The sequence below is a fragment of the Equus caballus genome, chromosome 14 (genome assembly GCF_041296265.1).
Source record: "Equus caballus isolate H_3958 breed thoroughbred chromosome 14, TB-T2T, whole genome shotgun sequence".
NCBI lineage: Eukaryota > Metazoa > Chordata > Mammalia > Perissodactyla > Equidae > Equus > Equus caballus.
The window spans coordinates 64,753,354-64,777,277 of NC_091697.1; positions in this window are offsets into that span (position 1 = coordinate 64,753,354).

The following is a 23,924-nucleotide window of genomic DNA, read 5'->3' on the forward strand; positions in this document are numbered from 1 at the left end:
AATAACCTACAGACTTCAACAGAGAAATTTCAAGAAAAAAATAATAAAGAGAGGGAGGAGGTATCTGTCAAGTGACACTTGACAGGCACATCAACCTTGCAATATTTAGCTTTTTCTTGGATGCTGATTAAAGCAAGCAGCTAACTATGAAAAATACATTCATGAGACAATCAAGGAATTTTGAACACTTTCTGGATGTTTGATTATATTAAGGAATTATTGGTGATTTTTTAGGTGTGGTAAGAAGTATTGAGGTTATGATTTTGTAAATCTTTATGTTTAAGATATATATTCTGAAATATATATGTACAAAATGATATGCGGTCTGACATTTGCTTTAAAACAATCCTGGGATGGAGAATGTCAATAAAAACAGATAGACCATAACACGACAAGGTGGCTACATGATGGTTTGTTACACTATCCTCTTCAATTTTTTATTCTTCAGATTTCCCAAAAGATAAACTTTTAAAAAGCAGTTAGAAGAGAAAGAAATGGGGTAAAGAGATTATCACAAATTTGGTGAATACAGAGTTTGAAAAGCGATGAGAGGAAGGAATTTTGAGAAGCCAGGGGCTAAAACAGAATGGATGCAACAGAGAAGTTAAAGAGTGAAAACCAGGAAACGAAGGAGAGAGATTTCAGTGGAGTTTTGAAAGAAGAAACTGATTGCAGAGAGTTCAAGTCAAAATGCCGGTAAAGAAATGCTGCAAACAGCTATAATCTCTCATTTGAGAAAGTTTGTTTATGAAAAAAGTTGGTGGCTGGAGGTCAAGAGAGGGTTTCTCAAGAAGGGTAATGATACGGACTGAATTGTGCCCCTTTAGAATTCATATGTTGAAGCCCTAACTCCCATGTGACCTTATTGGAGATAGTGCCTTTAAGGAGGTGAATAAAGTTAAATGAGGTCATAAGGGTGGAGCTCTGATCCAATAGTACTGATGCCCTTATAAGAAGACAAAGAGAGAGACCACTCTCTCTCCAACATGTGAGGACACAACTAGAAGGTAGCCGTCTGCAAGCCATGAAGAGAATCCTCACCACAACCTAACCACGCTGGCACCCTAATCACAGACTTCCAGCCTCCACCACTAAGAGAAAATTAATTTCTGTAGTTTAAGCCACCTAGTCTTTGCTATTTTGTTATGGTAGCCCAAGCTAATGCAGGAAAAAACGCACATTTATTTTATTAGCCTTTCTTTGTACCTCATTCAGCATTTATTGTGTTATTTTATTGTGCTGGAATTAGACACAGAAAAATAAATATCACTAAGTAGTACTGTTCTGTGTTCTTTTATGTGATGGTCAGTCCAGTGTGACCACAAGAAGGGACACAAGAAAGGCACAGAAAAACAAAGTTTATTATACTCGCATGTCTTAGAAAGAGAGTCACGCATGCCAAGAGGGGATCACAAGGGAGAAGCACCAAGGGAGCAGGCTCAGCCAAGCAGGTGGGGAGCTAAGAGAGACCAAGGACATGTGGACGAGCACCTTTATTGGAGATCAGGGTGGAGTACACAAGAAAAATCTCTAGCGGATTGCATTGGGACATTTGAATCTTCCTAGGTGATTGTCTGGGGAGTGCAGAGAGGAAAACTGTGTCAGGGGTCAGCCTTATCACACCAGTGTACCTGGTCACCTGGGCAGGGAGAGCAGCAGGAAACAAAATATGAAGTTTTGAAATTTTATAATACATGTAGACAGCCTGAGTAATCGCCTCTTTCAAATTTTACTTTCATAACATTCTTTTTACTGTGTTCACATTTTATTTCTTTAAAGGAAGTAGACAACATCAGCTTTCCGCTTTGATCATAATAGATAGTTTGGATAAATAATTTAAATTCAAATCTTTCTCCCTTGTGACTTTCAAAGACATATAGACCCACTTACTTCAACTATTAAAAATCTACTAGTTCAAGGTCAGCTTCATGGAGGGGTGAGCTCTTCCCTTAGACTCTCCCCACTAAGATACAATGAAAAGGACATAAGTGAACCAACAGAGAACATTTACACAACACAAAAGACATCTGAGACACCCACACAGCCAAATGTCTGAGGGTGGAGGAGCTGGACCCCCCAGGAGGAAGTGGAAGGAGGTAACGGGATCTCCTCTCCCTCCCCCTCAGTGACCCAGGGTGTGGGACCATGCCCAGCTCTGAGAAAAGATAGAGGAGGAGCGGTTCTCCATGGGACTGCCTTCTCTATCCAAGTTCCCTCACGGCCCAAGGGAAAGCTCGACACAGAGGAGGCTAAGCTATTGCAGAGGTGTCTTCATCAAGCCAACACCCCAGGAGAGTAGACAGTGAGAGAAGAGCCAGAACCCACCCTCTCCCCCCAAGAACATGCATGTGAAAGACAGCACCCCTCCACCTGCTAGGCACTCCAGCTCAGCTGCTCAACCAGAGTGCCCACACACACCTTAGAAAAGCAGCAGCTGTAAGTTAATGAACCAACAATTGCAGATGGGCCCTAACAGCACAGATTCCAAAGGACAGGCACCGACACCAGGGATTGTGGCAGGCTAAGGATACACAACTCCTGACCCACCCCCAAGTGATGACAGGTGGAATCTATGACCAGACACTATCACTATGCAAAGGTACAAATCCACACCATCAAACAGTATGAAGAAATATATTAATACTCTAGACCAGAAGGAAAATGACAAGCACTCAGAAATCAATCCTGAAGGCACAGAAATTTTCAATCTAAATGACAGAGAATTCAAAATAGCTATCGTAAAAAAAGTCAGTGAGTTACAAGAAAATTCAGATAGTTCAATGAAATCAGGAACAAAATTAATGAACAGATGGAATTTTTCACAAAAGAGATTAAAACTATAAAGAAAAACCAATCAGAAATGTTGGAGATGAAAAACACAATGAATGAGACAAAGAAAAATATGGAGTCCTTGAATAACAGAGCTGATATTATGGAGGACAGAAATACAGAAATGCTTCAGGTGGAGGAGAGAGAACTAAGCCTAAAAAGAAATGAAGAAGTTCTCCAAGAAATACCTGACTCAATTAGGAAATACAGCGTAAAGATTACACGTATTCCAGAGGGAGAAGAGAATGAGAAAGGAGCAGAGAGCTGATTCAAAGAAATAATAGCTGAGAACTTCCAAAACCTGGGAAGGAGCTGGAAATACAAGTAAAGGAAGCTAATAGAACTCCTAAATATATCAACGTAAAAAGTCCTTCTGCAAGGCATATATTAGTAGAAGTGCCAAAAGTCTATGACAAAGAAAAAGTATTAATGGCAGCAAGGCAGAAGAAAATAACTTACAAGGGAATCCCTATCAGGCTTTCAGTGGATTTCTCAACAGAAAGCTCACAGGCTAGGAGAGGGTGGAATAATATACTCAAAATACTGAAAGACAAAATCTTTCAGCCAAGAATACCATATCCAGCGAAACTATTCTTCAGATATGATGGAGAAATAAAAACTTTCCCAGACAAACAAAAGCTAAGGGAGTCCATCACCACAAGACCTCCTCTACAAGAAATGCTCAAGAAGGCCCTCATACCTGAAAAGAAATAAAAGGTTTACAAAGCCTTGAGCAAGGACATAAACAGGCAGGCAAAATCAGAAAATTGCAGCTGTCTATCAGAACAGGTTAGCAAACACTTAATTATAAACTTAAGGATAAAGGGAAGGAAAACATCAAAAATAACTATAATCTTGTCATTTTAACCACAAACTCACAATACAAGATGGAATGCATTGTGACAACAGTAACGTAGAAGGGGAAGAGGTAAAGGATGGAATCAGCTTAGAGTAAGGAAAAAGAGGCATTCAGAAAATGGACTATCTCATCTACAAGATTTTGTTATACAAACCTCATGGTAATCACTAAACAAATAATCAGAACAGAGCCACAGTGACAAATAAAGACAAAACTGAGAAAACCATCATAGAGAACACCAAACTGAATTGTTAGTCCAAAATACAGGGGACGAGAAACAAGGGAAATACAGAACAACCAGAAAACGAGTGATAAAATGGCAGCATTAAGCCCTCATATATCAATAATCACTCTAAATGTAAATGGATTGAATTTTCCAATCAAAAGACAGAGAGTGGTGGGATGCATTAAAAAACAAGACCCAACAGGGCCAGTGCAGTGATGCAGCAGTCAAGTTTGCACGTTCCACATCAGTGGCCCAGTGTTCACCAGTTTGGGGGCTGGGTGCGGACCTATGCACCATTTGTCAAGCCATGCTGTGGTAGGTATCCCACATATAAAGTAGAGGAAGATGAGCATGGATATTAGCTAAGGGCCAGTCTTCCTCACCAAAAAGAGGAGGATTGGTGGCAAATGTTAGCTCAGGGTTAATCTTCCCAAAAAAAACAAAGACCCAACAATATGCTGCCTCCAGGAAACACATCTCTAAAGACAAACACAGGCTCAGAGGGAAGGGATGGAAGATGATACTCCAAGCTAATGGCAAACAAAAGAAATCAGGTGTTGCCATATTTATATCAGACAAAGTAGACTTAAGATAAAATAGGCAATGAGAGACAAAGAGGTGCAGTATATAATGAAAAAAGGGACACTCACCAAGAAGACATAACACATAAATATTTATGCATCCAACACAGGAGCACCAAAGCACATAAAGCAACTATTAACAAACCTAAAAGGACACAATTATAGTAGTATTAACAACACAAGAATAGTAGTGGACTTTAACACCCAACTTATGTCAACAGATAGATCATCCAGACAAAAAGTCAAGAAAATAGTGTATTTAAATTAAAAACTAGACCAGAAGGACTTAATACATATACATATAACACTCCATCCAAAAATAGCAGAATATACACTCTTCTCAAGTACACATGGAATATTCTCAAGGATAGACCATATGTTGGGAAACAAGGCAAGCCTCAATAAATTTAAGAAGATTGAAATCATATCAAGCATCTTTTCCGACCATAATGCTATGAAACTAGAACTCACCTACAAGAATAAATCTGGGAAAGTGACAAATATGTGGAGACTAAACAACATGCTACTGAACAACCAATGGATCATTGAAGAAATTAAAGGAGAAATCAAAAAATGTCTGGAGACAAATGAAAATGAAAATACACCATACCAATGCATATAGGACACAGCAAATGTGGTCCTAAGAGGGAAATTCATAGCAACACAGGCCCACCTTAACAAACAAGAAAAATCTCAAATAGGCAATCTTAAACTTAAACTCTTAAGAGAATTAGAAAAAGAAGATCAAACAAAGCCCAAAGTCAGCAGAAGGAGGGAAATAATAAAAATTAGAGCAGAAGTAAATGAAATTGAAACAAAAAAAAATGGTAGAAAGGATCAATGAAACTCAGAGCTAGTTCCTTGAGAAGATAAACAAAATTGACAAGCCCTTAGCCAGACTTACTAAGAAAAAAAGAGAGAAGGCTAAAATAAATAAAATTAGAAGTGAAAGAGGAGAAATTACAACAGATACCACAGAAATACAAAGAATCATAAGAGAATACTATGAAAAACTATACACCAACAAATTGGACGACCTAGAAGAAATGCATAAATTCTTAGACTCATACAACTTCCCAAAACTGAAACAATAAGAAATACAGAATCTGAATAGACCAATTACAAGTAAACAAATTGAAATAGTAATCAAAAACCTCCCAAAAAATGAAAGTCCAGGACCAGATGGCTTCTCTGGTGAATTCTACCAAAAATTTAAAGAAGACTTAATACCTATCCACCTCAAACTACTCCAAAAAGTTGAAGAAGATGGAACACTTCCTAACACATTTTACGAGGCCAACATCACCCTGATCCCAAAGCTAGACAAGGACAATAGAAAGAAGGAAAATTACAGGCCAATATCGCTGGTGAACATAGATGCAAAAATCTTCAACAAAATATTGGCAAACTGAATACAGCAATACATTAAAGGCTCATTCACCATGATCAAATGGGATTTATACCAGAGATGCAAGGGATGGTTCAACATCTGCAAATCAATCAATGTGATACACCACATTAACAAGATGAGGAATGAAAAACACATGAGCATTTCAAAGATGCAGAGAAAGAATTTGACAAGATCCAACATCCATTTATGATAAAAACTCTCAATAAAATGAGTATAGAAGGAAAGTATGTTAACATAATAAAGGCCGTATGTGACAAGCCCACAGCCAAAATCACACTCAATGGGAAAAAACTGAAAGCCATCCCTCTGAGAACAGGAACAAGACAAGGGTGCCCACTCTTGTCTCTCTTATTCAACATAGTACTGGAGGTTTTGGCCAGAGTAATTACGCAAGAAAAAGTAATAAAAGGAGTCCAAAGAGGCAATGAAGAAATGAAACTCTTGCTGTTTGCAGATAATATGTTTTTCTATATAGAAAGCCCTAAAGAATCCATCAGAAAACTATTAGAAATAATCAACAACTACAGCAAAGTTGCAGGGTACAAAATCAACTTACAAAAATAAGTTGCATTTCTATACTCTAATAATGAACTAACAGAAAGAGAACTCAAGAATACCACCCCTTTTACAATTGCAACACAAAGGATAAAGTATCTAGGAATAAATGTAACCAAGGAGGTGAAAGACATATACAATGGAAAATATAAGACATTAGTGAAAGTGATTGATGATGATGTAAAGAAATGGAAAGATATTCAATGAACATGGATTGGAAAAATAAACATACATCCATACTACATAAAGAAATCCACAGATTCAATGCAATCCCAATCAGAACCCCAATGGCGATCTTCACAGAAATAGAACAAAGAATCCTAAACTTCATATGGGGCAACAAAAGACCCTGAATAGCTAAAGCAATCCTAAGGAAAAAGAACAAAGCTAGAGGCATCACAATCCTTCACTTCAAAATATACTACAAAGCTGTAGTAATCAAAACAGCGTGGTACTGGTACAAAAACGGACACACAGATCAATGAAACAGAATTGAAACCCCAGGAATAAAACCACAGATCTGCAGACAGCTAACCTTCACAAAGGAGCTAAGAAACACAATGGAGAAAGGAAAGTCTCTTCAGTAAATGGTATTGAGAAAACTGGACAGCCACATGCAAAAGAATGAAAGTAGACCAGTGTCTTTCACCATACACAAAAGTTAACACAAAATGGATCAAAGACTTGAATGTAAGACCTGAAACCATAAAACTCCTAGGAGAAAATATAGGCAGTACACTGTTTGACATTGGTCTTAGGATCTTTTCAAATACCATGTCTGGTTGGGTAAGGGAAACAAAAGAAAAAATAAATGGGACTTCATCAGACTAAAGAGCTTCGGCAAGGCAAAGGAAAGCAGGAACAAAACAAAAAAAACAACCCACGAACTGGGAGAAAGCATATCTGACAAGCAGTTAATATCCAAAATATATAAAGAACTTTACAACTCAACAACAAAAAAACAAACAACCAGATTTTAAAAATGGGCAGAGGATATGAACAGACATTTTTCCAAAGAAGATATACAGATGGCCAACAGGCACATGAAAAGATGTTCAACATCACTAATCATCAGGGAAATCCAAGTCAAAACTACAGTAAGATATCACCTTACACCCATCAGAATGGCTATAATCACCAAGACAAAAAATAACACATATTGGAGAGGTGTGGAGAAAAGGGAACCCTCATACACTGCTGGTGGGAATGCAAACTGGTGCAGCCAATATGGAGAAAAGTATGGAGATTTCTCAAAAAATTAAAAATAGAAATATCATATGACCTACCTATCCCACTACTGGGTATTTGTCCAAAGAACTTGAAATCAACAATTCAAAGAGTCTTATGCACCCCTATGTTCAATGAAACATTATTCACAATAGCCAAGAAGTGGAATCAACTGAAGTGCCCATTGACCGATGATTGGATAAAGAAAATGTGGTGTATATACATATATACATAGTGGAACACCAATCAGCCATAAAAAAGACAAAATTGTCCCATTCACAACAACATGGATGGACCTTGAACGTATTACATTAAGCAAAATAAGCCAGACAGAGAAACATCATATGATTTCACCCATATGTGAAAGATTAACTAACACCTGGACAAAGAGAACAGATTAGTGGTTACCAGAGGACAAGGGGGTTGCAGGGTGGGCATAAGGGGTAAAGGGGCACAATTATATGGTGACTGACAAATAATAATGTAAAACTAAAATTTCACAATGTTTTAAACTATTATGACCTCAATAAAATTTTTTTTAAACTTACTAGTTCAAGATCTGGTTTTTCTAACTAGACTTGTCTTAAATTTTCTTCATTCTTATTATGTCAGGGCTCCCCAAAACCACCCCCAGTTTCTGTGATTCACTAGGAGCGTTCACTAGACCCAGTATGTAGTAATAGCTATGATTTATTATAGCAAGAGGCTACAAAGCAAAATCCACAAAGGGAAAAAGTGCATGGGGTGAGACACAGAGCAAACCAGGCACAAGCTTCCAAGGGTCCTCTCCCAGTGGAGTCACTCTGGATGAGCTTAATTCCTCCGGTGGTGAGTCGTGACAACACATGTGAAACATCGTCAACCAAGGAAGTTCCTTAGAGACTCAGTGCCCAAGGTTTTTATTGGAGGCTGGTGCGCCTAGCACATAGCAAAATTCCAGACTCCCAGAAGAAAGGGCATGTTTAAGATAAACTGCATTGCACAAACAGTTTAGGCACAGTGAGGCACTCTTATCAGTTAGAGAATGGTGAGAACCTTCCTAAAATTTAAGATCTCAGATGCCAGCCTAGGCCACCCTAGCAAGCAGGCCTTCTAAGAATGGGAGTCTCAGGCGTGTTATGTTAACCCGTTTCTGCACACTTACACGAAAATCTGCTGTCATTCAGGATCCTCACCCACTCTGACCTCTTCGTAGCCTTTAATACTCTGATCACGCCACTTTCTGGGACCCCTTTCATGAGTCTCATACCGTGCTATACCATGGAACTATTTCTTTTCTTCTGTTCCAGCAAAAGAGATTAAAGGGCAGTCCCATGGTTAGGGACTGAAGAGGTGGCTGACTCCATGCTATAACACTTCTTTTTTCCCCCAAACAAATCTGAAATCAAACACAACCAAACATCTTCAAAATCAAGACCAATCCAGCTAGCCTCTATGAGAAATCCATATCCTCTCCACGCCACGTCTTCCTCCCTACCCCTTGGTACATAACATCTCCAAGGCTAAAGTGGCACTTGCCCCAACTCCCCTCTGACTTCTTTAGAAGGCATATGACACATTTCTAGTCCAGGTGTCTCTCTTGGCCAGCAGAAGGGGATAGGAAGAAGTTTTACCACACTAGTTCTGCCATCTCCACTGCCCCAGTATTTCACATTCACTTCCACCCACTTTCCATTCTCAAAGCCATCCTGCTGTTGTGGCCTCAGTCCCTCCTGCTTGAAGTACTTCTGTAATCTCCTAATTGTCCCTCTGCCTCCATTGCTTCCATCTTACTCATACCTAACATATTCTTATCGCTAACTGCAGCTGTGACTTTTAAATCATTCCTAACTTAACACTTTCAATGTTGCCTATTGACTTTTGGATACAATTCATGCTGCTTGGCCCAGAATTAAGATCTTCCATTATTTGGCCACAGCCCTTTATTCTAGTCCTCTGTTTCTCTACTGCAGTTCTCATAATCACTTCTGAGATGAACAAGGAAACCATCTAATAATGCTTCTCCTGATAAATTAGTCAAAATATATCAAAGGCCCAATTTTTTTTTCAGATATACCTTTTCTCCAGTGAAAAGCTGCTCTTCAGGTTGTGCTAAGTGAGAATAGAATCAGGGGCCTTGTTTGTAGCTGATCAGCTAGCTTCTTCACCTTGCCAGCATATTGGAATCACCTGGGGAGTGTTAAAAAATATTGATGCCTGGGTCTTACATCTTGAGTTTCTGATTCAGTTCACGTGGGATGTGCCTGCTCACTGGGGGCGTTTAAGAGCTCCCCAGGTGTTCTAGAGCACAGCCAGATTGAGAAACACTGACACAGCAATCTGCCCTTGCCTGTATTTATGCAAAAAAGACTACACAACATTTACAAAGTACGGTCCACGCATCTTCTTTTAATTTCTCTGTTCCTCATCTGTAATTACTCTCCTCCCCTCCGTCTCCATTTCTCATTGTTGAAGTCTACCTCAAATGTCATTTTCTTAAGAAGCCTTCTCTGAGCTCCAACCGAAAGCATTCTCACCATCCTCCGAATGAAGGGAAACCACTCACACCCGTGCTATTCTGCCCATCTTCTTGGCTTCTTACATTACTCAGTATTCATGCCATCTTTCCCTCCTCCACTGCCTTTCCAAGCACCCTCCCCATAGTTGATTTGTAATCAAATTTTGTGTTTTGATGTTACACGTGAATTTGAAGAATCAAAATACGACTTTTTATGTTCACAAGTGTTGTGTAATGCTTTTAAGGAGAAATTCACCCAGCAAGTTAAGTAGAAGTAATCTTCTAATTCTTCCCAAGTCAGGGTTTGCTCTGAATGCAAACACTCACCCCTAATCATTCTAAGATCTGAATCAACAATACGAGTATACTTGCTTTACTTCTCACTGACAGCTTGTCACTTTTCAGGCCTACACGACCAAATCCAAAATTGTATCTATGAGATTCCACGACGAAAGAAAAAAAAAACAGTCTCCTTTGCCATACTGTTTCCTGCTGAGCAGTAGGGTGGATTTGCTTCCAAATTTTAGGACAGAAAAAGGAAATAAGAATTAACATGCATCGTCGGCTGGCAGGAGCTTGGCTTACTATTCCCAATTGCTTCAGGGCTGACAGCTCACCTGCATTTTGAAACAGACACCTGCTAATTCAGCTGTCCACCCTTTAATCTCACCCTTCCACCTCCAGCATTTTAATTACCCAACAATTAATATATTCCTCATTTTACCCACATGGAAGGGTGGGGTGGGAGGAGGCTGAGGAGGGACCCCATCCTGATAGTAATGCATAGTCCAGATCCCCCATCCTTTGTTGCTGGGTAAGAATCCCTAATCCTGATTCATTCTATCTAATAACAGGCCTGAAAACACTCTCCCCACCACCCCTGACACACTCACACACACTCACGCACAAATGGGATGTCCTCGCCTTGACTATAACCATCAGTTCTCACTTTCCCTAAAACTGTAGCTGTCTGACAGAGGCTTCCCTCAATAGCACTACACTGTGGGGATGCCATCTCTAAGTGGCGGGAGATGGTGGGGTGAACTGGCAACTTGAGAAAGTGACAAAGAGAGTAAAAGTTTCGGGAAAAGTTGAGAGAGAGAGAAAAGGGGGGAAATGAGTAAACAGAGACTTTTTTCTTTGCCCTTTGAACGCTCTCCATGACCCGTGGATTAATTTTAAATTCTCAGTGGAGGAAGGCTCAAGGCCGCAGCCTGTCCCAGCTTTATTGTATTCCTCACTAAAGGAAAGCTAATGTGCCAAATAGAACCTCTTACCAAATGAAAATTAAGCTCTGGGTCCACGGGGGCAGGTGTGGAGCCTCTTGCGCAGTACCTTCCACCCGCTCACCCTACCTTCCTGGAAACTGACCTTCGGTGGTGGGTGGCGTCTGATGCTATTTTTAAGCAGTCCTTGGGCAAGTATTTGCCTGGCAGACATAGTGGGAATTGGACTCTGACCGTCTAGCTCACGCTGCCTGCTGGGGCAGTGGCCATCCCACCTCCTGGGGACAGAGCTCTGCAGAGGGATTTCATCTGTCTTAGCAGCATTTTTTTTCTTTCTATCCTGGGCACTACTGATCTCTTTAAAGAGCCATTTTAGAATCCTACAGCTTGTCTGTTGCCCCTTTAACTCTCCTAAGGCAGTCTTGTCCTAATTCTGGCTTTGAACTGCAGAGAATTAAAATAACCAGCTTTTGTCCTGATGCTTTATTAATGTGATTGACCACTGATCTTGTGCTAAGAACTTACGTCTGATCTCAAAGAACACTCACAATGAGTCTCTGGTGTTGGTACTTTTATCCCCAATTAACAAATGAAGACATTCAGGCTCCATGTCTCGCCCAACTTCAGGCTCTGGTTCTCCCAACTTTCTACTGAGACATGCGGTTTCTTTCATGGTACTCAGCATGCTCAGGGCTTGAAGTGACATGTCTGATGCATCATTTAGGTTGAGAAAATAAGGAGGCAGGTGATTTATCCAATGAGCCACCTCTGTTTGTGACAAACTGGCAAAATCGGAACAGGCTATGTTCGTGCCTTCCTAAAAATTAAAGGGACAACCCCTTCCCAAGCCACAGCTCCTCTCTCAGAGTGATTAGGGAACACCCAGGGCTCTGGGGATTTGTGACTAACTAGACAGGGTAACACAGCAAGAACCTCAGCCTGTAGAAGCAGGACTTCATTGCAACTAGAGAGGCCAAGAATGTGCCTCTTAATTAAGTGCAGACTGCCTATTAACCTGAGAATATACACATGACTTTTGAATTGATTTACTTAGTTTCCCCTTACATTTTAAACTTAAAATTTTATAGGCCTTTTCTGTTTGAAAAATTTCTTCACATGTCTCCTAAATATCATTTTTCTGATTCTTAGTCCCATTTTACAGATGAAGCCACAAACTCTGCCTTAAGATTCAAGACCACTGTTCTTTCCACTATTACTGTTCCATACTACCTGTACCCTTCAAACACTAGGATAAAGTAAATGCTCATGTGGGAGTGTCCCAACAGCTGGTACTAGCGACTGTGACCTTATTTGGAAGTAGGACCTTTGCAGATGTAATTAAGATGTAAGTTAAAATGAGGTCATAGCAGAGTAGAGTGAGCCCTTCACACAATATGACTGGTGTCCTGCTAAGAAGATAAGAAGAGACACAGAGACAGACACACAGAAAGGGGAAGGCTATGTGATGATGGACAGAGTTAGAGCACTACATCCATGAGCCAAAAACCACCAAGGACTGCCAGTGGCCACCAGAAGCTAGGAGCAAGGCAGGTAACAGATTCTCCCCTAGAGCTTTCAGAGAGAGCACGGCTCTGCTGACACCGGGACTCCAGACTCCTAGCCTCCAGAACTGGGAGAGAATAAATTTCTGCTGTTTTCAGTCACACAGTTCGTGGTACTTTGTTATATCCAGCAGCCCTTGGACACTAATACAGGTAGCATCTGAATACAGATATTGCAGATCTAGGCCAATAGCAGGGACTAGGGCTGCAATATTTTCCAGGTTCAAGTAAATACAGGCTGTTCTGATTTTGTAAAACAGCTTATCATCAGTTATTTACCTTTCTATATGGATAGTAAAGCTTCTTAAATTTCTTTGAAGTTCTTCAGTGTGGTAGGAAAGTTTCCATATTAAACGTCCTTTTCCCAGAGAACTGAAGCACACTGCCAGCCTTTGCAAACCTCCATTCCCCTGGCACTGTACTGCCTGCTGGAGCCTCCTTGCATCTAGCAACACTTCCCAGGGATTGTCCTACAACAGTGCTTCTCAAACTTTGTTGATCTTTGAAAACTCCCAGTTACCAGATCACACCCCTAGACCAAGTCCATCTGAATCCCTGGACCTCTGCAGGGGACCCAGTCTTCCATATTTTTTAAAGTTGTCCAGATGATTCCAGTGGTTTTTCCAGTCAAGTCCCATGTCCTACAAATTCCTCTTGGGGTTTTATTTAACCAGAGATAAGCTTAAGCAAATCCCCTGCCCTCTTAAAAGCCTCTAGAACAGAGAGCAGCCTGTTGATAAATAAAGTTTTACTGGAACACAGCCACGTTGATTTACGTGTTACTTTCTGGCTACTATGGCAAAGCTGAGTCTTATGACAGAGACCAAATAGCTCACAAAGCCAAAAATATTTACTGTCTGTCCCATTAAGAAGTTTGCAGAAGGCTGAAACTTACCTTATTCATCTTTTCCTCCCACAAAGATCCAGCAGAGGACTTTGCACTTAGTAGGTGCTCAAATGAATCAAATTGAATTCAAGTGTACTGAAATGAACTGAATTAAATTGAACCTTCTTCAACATATTATCTGAAAAGAATCCAAAGTGTTGTGTCTCCCAGGAGTATTTGCATTTTAATGAGTAACTTGTAAAGCCCCAAAGCCTTTATTTGAAGACAGAAAGGAATACCTAATTGCTGAAATTGCAAGCCCCTGTAATTATGAAGGTTCAGTTCTATTCTATTAGACTGAGACATCTCCCCCAGAACCTCTCAAATTGCACCAGGAAGGCTGCCACCCAGCTTACATGAGCACAAAATCTACTCTACTGGAATCATGCTCCCTGGAGGGCTTGATAGTCCTTACTGTGAAAAAAATATATATCTCTCCAAGGTTTATTTGTTTTGCCCAACAAGTTCTCCCCAAGGGAAAAAACTGGTCAATTTTCTTAAAAGGTGTCACCACTTCCCATTTTCTAATTCCTAGAAGTTTCTTCCCAAGGGGACTTTTTATTTTTTTCTTGTGAACAGGTATGTCAGCATAAGTATGCTAGCAAATTTCATTATTTAATTTTGCTCTAGTCTGTGAGTGATGGGAAACTCCTCTGAATTAAATTTCCTCCATGACAAATCAATTTAACTGGGGAATTTGTCAGCCAGCTAGATTGATCCAAAAGCTTCTAAGATCCTCAGAATCCGAGAAGTTCTTAAATTTTAATTAGTTGACATGGATGCTCATGAAGAACAAGTCACTCTTGTGTCTCAGGTAGCCCAAACCTTCCCAATGGAAGGGCTTTGGGTGGCTGACTCCCAAAGGAGTCAGGAGGAAGAGGAACTCCAACCAATCAAGGAATCAAACAGATCAAGGGTTGAATTCTGACTCTTATCATTTACTAGCCACTGAACCTGGACAAGTTACTGCGCGTCTCCCAACATTAGTTTCCTCAAGCAAAAATGGGAGATCATAAAAGGGTTGGAAGGATTAATGATGTGTAGAGAACTTGGCACAGTGCCCAACACATAGAAAATTTTAAATAAATGCCATCTTTTCTTGTGGTCTTAGCTGAAATTAAATTACTGCTATGGGAGCTTACATTCTGAGGACAGATGACTCTAGATAATTCTAACCCCTATTTTCATGAAATAAAGACTTGTGATATGCCATCCCATAATTGCTGCACCAGGTTGTGTGTCTGTATGTGTGTGTGTTTAATTTATAAACACAAAATTCTTACATCGACCAAGGAAAATATTATATTTCATGACTCTAACACAATAGCCTAATCTCCTTGTTTTTACATTCTTCTTCCCTAAAAAGCCATTCTATCTACTCCATGATCATGCCTTTCTCCTGCCCAGAAGGATTGGTTTCTTTTCCCTACATAACAAACATAAACACTTCTGCTGTCTTTCAAGAATCACCGTAACCTGGGTCCCCAGGAACCAAATTTACTGAATCCCCCTATAGGTCATTTTTCTTTTGTTCTGGACTTCCTCTCCTTATTCCACACACGTTGCTGTATTCCTTCCCTCTGTCATCTCAGCCATGAACCTTTTTGGCTTTACTCCTCCCTTCCCTCCATCTTCTCAAATCATACTCATCCTTTAAGTCTCAGCTTTGGTGCAACATCCTCCCTGCAATGAACTCCTTCTGCCCTCTTGAATTTCTCTTTTATTTCTGAATTTGATAACAATTATAGACTGTCACATCCTTTAACTTTCTACTAAACACCATCTTTTGTGCTTTGCTGATGTTTTACATGACCTAGTTGTGGCTGCTTAGCCTGACTATAATTCTTGAGGTAGGAAATATCTCTTAAGAATCTCTATAGCCCATGTTTCTAGATTATGTATACCATGTGGTGTGAGCGATATCAAATTTGGTGTTTAACACACCTAAGTTCAAGTTCCTATGCTCTGTGACTTTGGGCAGGCTTCTTAACCTCTCTAGTCCAAAGTTTCTTCAATTGCAAACGTTGTTATGAGAATTAAATGATACAATGTCTAGGTTTCCAGTGCGAAGAAATCATTCAGTAAATACTAGCTATTATTATTTTAACTCTAATTGAGTAAATGGCAATAGTGCCTTTGAAATCCAGTGCTTCTTTGTCTATGAGTCTCACGCAATGTGTCTTAGCTTGGTGTTCCCCAGAAAGCAGAGCCTGAGGCAAAGCTTGAGTGCTACCACTTTATTAGGGAGCGTAATCAAGGAAACAGAAGTGAGAGAAAGAAGAAATGGGCCAGAGAAGGAGGGGAGTGCCAAATAAAAGGGTGCTTTATAGAGCTGGCCACCTCTGTGTATTGAGTGATACTGATTGCTTATTCCTGTGTTAGAGTCTTCAGAGAGGTATGTGAGCTACTGCATCTTGGGGCAGTGCATCCAGGGAAGAAGGGAAAAGACTATATCCACTGGCTCCTGTCTTCCATCAGTCAAAGGTTCCGCTCACAGGGCACTAACTCCCTCATACTGCTGGTTATTGTTTCCAGTGGGTCCAGAGTAGATACCCAGGATCTCAAGCCTCAGCTTGGGTGAGAGGCCATGAGAGCTGGGTGTGGACCTGGGGAGAGGTCTTATTGGGTTGTGACTATGAGCCTCAGAAGAGTAGGTCGTAGACCATTATGGGCAAACCACATGGCCAAAGGCTTCAGAGAAAATTGAGGCCAAGAAGCAGCCTGATAAACTATGAGATAAACTAAGCTACCTTATCATTTATTTCTCCCTTTATATTTGTTTTGGATCTTTTCCAAAGGTTTTACACCAATCTTACGGACTTATTACTTTGTATATCTCCTTCCCCATGAATGCTACTGGGAATGTATATTTTCTTTTTCTATAAGTAATTCTCTTAAACTATAGAAGTAATAAATGCTTAGTATAGAGAAATTAGGAAATAGGGATAAGCAGATAAGAAAATAAAAATACTTCAAAATCTATCTCTTCATCATGATATATACTATCCTTATAGCTGGCTTTTTCTTAACAAGTTTTGGAAATTTTTTCTTGTTAATAAATAACTGTCTAGAATCTCATTTTTAATGTCTTTATAACATTTCACTTTATGTTTGAACCATAATTTCCTTCCTCAATCCCCTGTTTTTGGACATTTACATTTACTAAAGCTTATAATCACCAAAATAGACAGGTAAATATTCCCAAAGATGAATTCCTAGGAAGGAAATTGACGGGTTAAGGGTACGCACCCTTGTGACACTTTGGGTATATATTATCAACTTCTCCTCCCAAAAAGCTATACCAATTTAAATTCCTCCAGCGGTGTCCAAGATTAAAGTATGCATTTGCAGACCTGCAGATTCTATTTAATGGCTCTGACCTCAGCTGGAACCCTCCTGAGCATGTTGAGCTTGACAGAGCACGAGTCCAGTCAATCAGCTCCCCATCTTATCATCAAACAGGTTCTGAGGGCTCTTCAGCAGCATTAGCTCCTCACAGCCCTGCAGCTACCCTTCTCCTTTCTTTCATCTCTACCTGGGAAACTTATTAGTCCCTCATTACAGTCAATATCATGCAATAATATTCAGCTTGGCTGGGATACTTTGGAAGTCAACACTATGACATTCTTCCAGGCCCTGGTGGAACATCCCTGTTCTGGTTTGAGTAATTCCCACATATGCAATCCTGAGTAACCTGTTTGCCAACCTTACAGAACTAAACCACAATTTTCTGTGTTGTCTAATCCTTTCATCTGTGGGAAACATTCGTCTGCTCAGCTAGGCCCTTGGTGTGTATAAAACAATAATAAGCATTTATGCTGGGCTTTTAATCTTCAAAGTACTTTGTGAACATTAACTAATTAATTTTCACAACACTCTTGTAAGATTAGTAAGTACTACTCCTCCCCTGAAATAAAAACAGCACAAACTATTGAAACATTTGACATCACAGAAATCCCAGGACCTAATAATCTGGGAAGAGAAGATTGTCGATTACCAGCTCATTGGTGAGAGCAGAAGGAAGCTGGGTCAGCCAGTGATTTATCCAGAATCACAAAGGGAATCAGCAGCAGGGCAGCAATTAGCTTTCCCTTTCCTGGTGCCCATTGCTATGCTGAGGCCAAAAAGCAGACAGACCTTGGTAATTCAGTCAAAACTCTGTACAAGAGTTAAGGAAGTCTGACAAATTCAAGGTCACCTACATACAACCAAATACTGTGAAGGAAAGGTACAAAGAAAAAGCCATAAATATTCAAATTAATGATATAAGAAGAAGAAAATGTATCTCAGAAAACAGGCACCCAGGGCACTGAATTTAAAGGTTAGGCATTAATGAAGAAATTCAAAATATAAATGCAAATGACAAGTGACTATACAACAAATTGTAAGAGGACTGTCCCGTGAATTCCTACTTGAATGTGTGCCTGTACAAATAATATTGACATTTAGGAACTATAAAATTCCTGAGAGTAGGCAAACACACAGCTTTTAATACTCTTAGAAAACAAAAACTTAACTTGTTTTATATACATGGGACCTAGTGATTACTTTTGATCTTTGTGCCCTGAATAGACAATAAAATAAAGAATTCTAAGTTTTGAACTTTTCCATCATCAACTAAATCATTGTGGTGCAGATTCCAGTCTAGAAAGATGTGTCACTTGGTGTCATTTTTCTACTTCATGTGGATGACAAATATAATGGACGCTGTGATAAGCGTCCATTCTAGGGATGCCCCTCAGAAGCCTGGGTTTGGTTCCTGGGTGCAGACCTACACCACTTGTCTGTCAGTGCCCATGCTGTGGCAGCGGCTTGGATACAAAAAGAGGAAGATTGGCAGAAGATGTAAGCTCAGGGCGAATCTTCCTCAGCAAAAGAGTAAGATTGGCAACAGATGTTAGCTCAGGGCAAATCTTTCTCAGAAAAAAAAGAACATGTTCTAGACTCCTGGAAATCAGAATAATAACAGCAACAATAATTTAATGATACACTGTGTATTGCAAATATCGTTTACTATAATATTGCCTATTAGCACTAGATACTATATACAGAGTATAAACAGCGAAGCCTACCACAAAGTACAAAAGAGTGTGGCCTTCAGCAAAAAAATCCCTGACTTTAAACTATAATACTACCACATATGAGCCATATGTCATTGAGCATGTTCTACACACTCTCCAAGCCCCAATTCCCTCATCTGTATAATGAGGATAATGGGACAGTATTGGTCAGGACTCTTGGTTGCAAGTGACCTTTCCTTGACTCCATATTCCCTTCTGGCAACTGCCTCACTTCTCTGCTCTTCTGAAAGAACTCTGTCTCTCTGTCCTCAATTCCCCATCTCTCCTCAGTCCACCACAAGTAAGCTCCTGTCTCTACGAGCACTCCACTGAAACATCTCTTTTCGAGGTCAACTTAGAAAACCAATATTCAGCTCTCAGTCTTCACCTTACTGGGCTCTCAGTAGCTGGTCCTCAGTGGACATGGCTGAGCACATTCTTTCCCCAAAAACGCCTCCTCCTCTTGACTTCCTTGGTATCACAATCACCTGGATTTCCTATGACCTCAATAGTGATTCCTTGTCAGTCTCCTCTGCTGACTCCTCTTCTTGTGCCTGAATTCTAAGTGTTGGTGTATCGAAGGGCTCTGTCCTCGTCCCTCTTCTATGCCTATCCTCATCCCCCTGGGAGATCTCATTATATCCCATGGCTTCAAATAGAATATATATTTATATCTCCAGCTCAGGTGACTTTCTAAGCTCCATACTGGCAAGTCCAATAATGTCCTCAACATCTGCTCTTTTATAGGTAGGAAACGTGTCAAACTTAACACATTCAATATTAAAATTGTGACGTCTCTCCACTCATCCCACCCACATTCTTGCCAGCCTTTTTCTCTCCAGATCTTCTCCATCTCCTTTAGTGTCACCGCTGTTCATCCAGTTTCTTACGCCAAAAACCTAGGAAACGTCCTTGATGTTTTCTCGATTTACCTCTCCCACTCTTCATCTCTCCCACCCTCCACTCATACGTCCAATCCATCAGAAGATCCTGCTGCTCTCTCTAAGAATATATCCTGATTCCAGCCACTTCCCCTGTCCTCCTTACAACTACCTTAGTTCAAGCTGGTGACATCTGTCACTTGGATTAATAGACTTTTACCTGTTTTCCCTACTGCTTTTGCTCCTGCTCCACTATAGTCCGTTCTTCATGCAATAGTCAAAATAGTTATGATGTAATACAAAGTAACAAAAATAAGTTTATGCTTCTACTATAAAGCCACCAATGGTTTCACAGTGCAATCATAATAAAATCCAGACCCCTTAGTAAGTTCTAAGAGGCCCTCCATGAACTGATCATGCCTCACCCACCAACCCTCTTCATCGTGACCTTCTTTATGATACTCGAATACAGCAAGTACCTCCAGATTTCAGAGACGTGGTACTTGTATTTCCCCCTACTGGGAAACTCATGCCCCAGATTTTCACAGGCTGGTTCCTTGACAATCCAGATCACAGCAGAAATGTCAATTCCTCAGAGAGACTTTCTTTGACATTTTAAATAAAGTTGTCTCCACACACTTCCACATGCACACATATATTTTCTACTCCATTAACCTTTCTAAATTTTTTCAAAGCACATATTGCTATCTGAAATTTTATTAATCATTTCTTTGTTATCTGCCTTTCCCATTAGAAGTTCCCATAAAGCCAAGTCTTTATGTCTTTTCCTCTCCTCTACATCCCCACATCTAGCAGAGTTTTAGTCTACTTACAAGTACTCGTTAACTATTTTTTTATAGTATAAATGAAAATCCAACTCAAACTGACTTAAGGAGAAATAGAAAAAGTAAATGTAACCTAAGGGTTAAGGAACAGATTTAATTTAAGGTATGGCTGAAACCAAGTACCGAAAATTGATTTGCGTGTTGTATGTTGATTAGTGTTGTATGTTTCCTAGTCTCTTGACTTGGTTTTTCTCTTGTTGGTTTCACTCTCAGACAGATTTGGCAGGAAAAAACATAACAAGTGGAATCTTCTGAATAATACAATTCTTACAGTTCTCAGTTGCGGAGAAAGGAAAGTCCTACACAAAGAGAGACATTGATTTGCCCACTTTTTTATCCCCAAAACCTAGAACAATGGCTGGAATATAGTAGATATTCATTACTGTTTTTTGAACGTGTTAATGAATAAAGAGAGACCTTTTCTCTCCCAGCATCCACATATCACCTCCTAGAGGAGACTCTGCTGGCCCATTCAAGGAAGAAGGGTAATGCTGCGAAATCACCTGGATCACATATCTATGCCAGCAGAGTTCTGTCAAAATCACAAATGATGGGTAATGGGCAGTTCCCAGTGGAAAAAGTATGATGAGAAGACAAAAGATTTCTACCACAAATACTTAACTGGTTAGTTTGATTTAAGGATTAAATGAATTAATATTTGTGAAAAAGCCTGGTCCAATACAGGAAAAAGAAAAAGTGTGTCATCAAATACTACTTTCTTCTAGCACTTCAAGTGCTTTAATTTACATGGGCATAGAAGTGGCTTTTATTAATTGGGTTCCATCCGTTTGGAAGACTTAAGACTACTTAAAAAGGATAAGTCTGCACATTGCTAAGTCTAAAAAAACAGGCTCATACAAAGATTCTTTCAGACCTGGAAACATAAGCCATTTGAGTTTCAGATATCTATGATTCTACTTATCCAAGGAACCTGAACCTCAAATGCTGAAAAATGAGTTTTTATAGGCTATTGGGTCCATCTACTTTTCTAGTCCATATAATGTGCCCATGTCAACCGTCTGCCTTGGTACCAGTCTCTCTTACCATAGGTAGGATAGGCAGAACCTCAAACGGAGAAATGGTTATGGTTCTGGCCTTTTGCTGTGAGACGAGTTTTGTGATGTGCACATTGTAAGGGCAGGAGAGGAAGCATGGGGAAAAGAGTACTTCTTGCTTCACTTGGGTTTGATTTCAATTACCAAGAATGTGCTGTCTTATTTGTGCACATTCATTGGCCTGTATTCTATCTACTTCTCTAGTCAATTCATCCTCCCATTTTCCCAGACAACATTTTTCATATTATACTCTCTCTACAAACCTCAAACAACTTCTCCCCACTCCTCAGTCTCAACTACAAATATTGCTCTTATTTTTCTAAGGAAATAGAAATTATCAAAAAAGAGCCTCCGTGTTTCCTCACCACTAAATGAACTTTTCTTCTTGTATATAATCTGCTCTTTCTGCAGATGAACTGTCTGTGCACCTATCAAGGGTCATGCCCACCAGTTGTGCACTGGATTTACCCTCTCAGCTATGCAAAGATAGCACTTATTCTCTCTCTTTCTTGCATCTTTAATTTTCCCACTGAGTGGACCATTACCATGAAATTGTACTTGTACAATCTCTCTTGAGCAAATATTTCCATCCAACAATTGCCTCATTTCTCCATTTCTCTTTACAGCAATATGCCTATGAAATAGTTGGCGGCACTTCCCTTCCTTACCTCTATTTTGAACCCAATTCAGTCAGATTTTTGTCCATGCCACTCCACCAAAACAGCTCTTGTCAAGGTCACCATTGACCTCCATATTCCTGGATCATATGATCAAACCTCGAATTCCACCTTATTCTATCAGAAACAATTGACACACAATATTTTTATCGTGTTCCACATTCTTGAAATGCTTTACTCACTTTTAGAACACTCTTGATTCTGCTCCTAGCTCATTGGATGCTCCCATACACTTTTCTCCTGGTTCTTTTTCATATTGCCAAGCTCTAAATATTCTAATAACCCAGGGCTCCATCCTCAGACTTATCTTACCTATCTACACTCAATACATTAGGAATTTCATCCAGTAGAATTACTATCTATATGCTAATGACAACCAAATATACATCTCTGGTCTCTAGCTTTCCTTTGAATTCCCAGCTCATACACCAAATTTCCCATTCAATAGCTCCATTTAGAATTTTAATAGGCTTCTCAAAGTTAATGTAAGTTAAAACTCTCCCAAGCTAAATACTCGACCCACACAAACCCCAAACGTGTTTCTTCTCATATTCCCCATCTCAGTTAATGGCAAGTTCATTCTTCAATCTATTAGGAAACTCTGTCAGCTCTACCTTCAAATATATCCAGAAAATGACCACATACCACTACCTCTACTTCCACACTTAGTCCCTACCTCCATCATTGTGCATGCCTCGTTACCTGCTACAAGTAATTCTTTTCCACAGAAGGCAGAGGGGATTCTGAAAAGTGTAAGTCAGGTCATGTTACTCCTCTGCTCAAAACCCTCCAGTGGCTTCCCACTGCTTGCAGAATATAACCCAAACTCCTTACCATGGCCCTAAAGGCCCTCCGTAATCTGGCTTGTGACTGCCTTTCCAACTTGTTTCCTACCACTTTCCCCCTCACTCACTCAACCCCAGTCACACCAGCCTTCTGCTCTTCATTGGACACGCCAAGCTTATTTCTACCTCGGGGTCTTTGTGGGTGCTGTTTGCACCATCTAGAACACTCTGCCCTACAAGTTTCATACCCCAACTCCATTCAGGCCTCAAAATCCTTCCTTGACGACCCTATCCAAAACAATTCCTCCTCTCTCCTTCAAACTCATTTTCCTTTTTAGCACTTATTACTACACAACCTGTATGTTAGTCAGTGACCCTTCAGGAGACAGAACCACACCATGTATTTAAACAGGCAGAATTTAATATAAAGAATTAACTAGTAGGAGGTGGTTAACTAATAAAAGAGACACAAGAGGACCTAAGGTGTCTAGATGTAGCATGAGCAAAAAGATAGCTACTACCTCTAGGCTGAAAAAGAATGCACAAAAAGAGAGCTAAGGACTAAGAGTACTCCCCTCCCCCAACACTGAGATTCAGACCTTCTCTTAAAGGGCACAGCTACCACAGGAATATGTAGTCTGACTGTGGCAAAGAAACTTGCCAAAAGGTATGGACTACCACTGGTCTTTAGAAGCAGTCTGCTCTTGCCAGAGAGTGTACGCAGATGGAGCTTGTCTATACAGTCGGCCCACCATTGCCAGA